This window comes from Octopus bimaculoides, chromosome 15 (assembly GCF_001194135.2).
Source record: "Octopus bimaculoides isolate UCB-OBI-ISO-001 chromosome 15, ASM119413v2, whole genome shotgun sequence".
Taxonomy (NCBI): Eukaryota; Metazoa; Mollusca; class Cephalopoda; order Octopoda; family Octopodidae; genus Octopus; species Octopus bimaculoides.
Genome location: NC_068995.1, coordinates 18,213,795 through 18,215,100, shown reverse-complemented (window position 1 = coordinate 18,215,100; position 1,306 = coordinate 18,213,795). Strand labels below are relative to the sequence as shown.

Sequence of the window (1,306 nt, the reverse complement as noted above, 5' to 3'; positions counted from 1 at the left end):
AAAATAACACACAAAAACCGTCAGATTCACTTCAACATTTAAATTTAATTTGTCAAAATATTTTCGTCGCTTTGAGACCGCGACCTGTACACTGACAAAATTCCGTGCTGCAGCAATCTAACGGGTTTTGTTTGTTATTTTAAATGGCTCATAAACACCTTCCACGCCGCAATTGTTTTCATTCCAGCACACGATTTCAGATCAGGTCACTTGCTATGCAAGTACATCTCCGTAATAAATAGAATGTTAATAGAATTTCAAGTTTGCAAATGTTGGATGATTTTGGCCAATCGTAAGCCATAGACATATTGGTGCCTATTTCCGTTGTAACATGCCAAACTTTTGTCTGCTTAAAACTACTATCGTTACTACGTACCTATATTCTGAACATTCGTTTCTGAATTTTCAATTGAAAAAGTGAATTAATTGCCCACACCAAATGAACTAATACGACAGTATAACGCACAGTTAATTTTTATTTATTTATTTATTTTTGATTTTAAAATGCATACATCCTCGGCCTTTTAGCTGAGATCAAAGTGTAGTATCTGCTCTTGTCAGCTTAATAACTGATACGGTTCCTACTTGGGACCATCAATATTAAACTGATTTTTAGAAGGAGGCATAGTCAGGGACTCGCTCCACCTTTGCCACGGGTTGGTCCGGTATTATAGTACTTCCAGAATTCAGCCCATCTTCAAAAGAACAGGTGCAGTCATGGTTGTATAGTAAGAAGCTTGCTTCGCAACCACATGGTTCCGAGTTCAATCTCACCACGTGACACCTCGAGTACCTTCTAGTATAGCCTCGGGCCGACCAAAGCCACGTGAGTGTATTTGGCAGACAGAAATTGAATGAAGCCCATCGTATATATGTGTGTGTGTGTGTGTGTGTTAGTGTGTATGTGTATACATATGTAAGCATGTATGTGTGTATGTATGTGTTTATCTGTGTGTATCTTTCTGTCTGTGTTTGTCTCCCCCCCCCCCGTCACTTGACAACCGATATTGGTCGCTTACGTTCCCAGCAGTTCAACAAAGAGACGATAGAATAAGTACCAGGCTTACAAAGAATAAGTCCGAGGGTCGATTTCTTCGGCTAAAACCATTTAAGGCGGTACTCCAGTATTACTGAAAAAAGTAAAAGAATAAAAGAACACCAACTGGAGCATTTTCTTTACGTTCTTTTATCAAGGAGAAAAGCCAATGAGTGTTTTTTGATGCTGTCTCAGTTTTTGAAATTTTAAAATTGGTTGAATTTTTTCAAAGTGAATAAGATGCGAGTCATTCTGAAAAAATGCACTTAT

The 1,306-nt window shown here is 38.1% G+C and overlaps 1 non-coding gene across 1 annotated transcript; it reads left to right on the top strand.

The window, feature by feature from the left end:
- Nucleotides 1-508: 508 nt before the first annotated feature.
- Nucleotides 509-700, top strand: LOC128249557 (U2 spliceosomal RNA). The gene has a single exon (XR_008265670.1). It is a non-coding gene; the product is annotated as a U2 spliceosomal RNA (small nuclear RNA).
- Nucleotides 701-1,306: the final 606 nt, after the last annotated feature.